Below are 320 nucleotides of genomic sequence, written 5' to 3'. Positions count from 1 at the left end.
CGAAAAACACGTCCCGATGCAACGAAAACACTTGACGCGGAGAATTATCGGATCAATTTGCGTGTTTATCGGTAGCCGCATCGACGCCTCGTCCGTTTGATAAGTCGGTCGTCGGTCGCACGTTTGACAGCTGGCCGACCACGCGGTAAGAGAATTTACGGCGCACAGAACGCAGAAACGGTGCTACGCACAGCACGACGGCGCACTGAGGACTGCTGGCTCGGCTGTCACCGCTCGCTCGGGCCACTGTCAGAAACGTAAACCAACCGGGCAAGCAGCAGGCGAGGGGTGGCCGGCAGCGGTGGTGGCGGCGTCGCGTC

The sequence above is a fragment of the Bombus impatiens genome, unplaced genomic scaffold, assembly GCF_000188095.3.
Source record: "Bombus impatiens unplaced genomic scaffold, BIMP_2.2 scf_0442, whole genome shotgun sequence".
Classification (NCBI taxonomy): Eukaryota; Metazoa; Arthropoda; class Insecta; order Hymenoptera; family Apidae; genus Bombus; species Bombus impatiens.
This window is presented reverse-complemented; position numbering follows the sequence as displayed.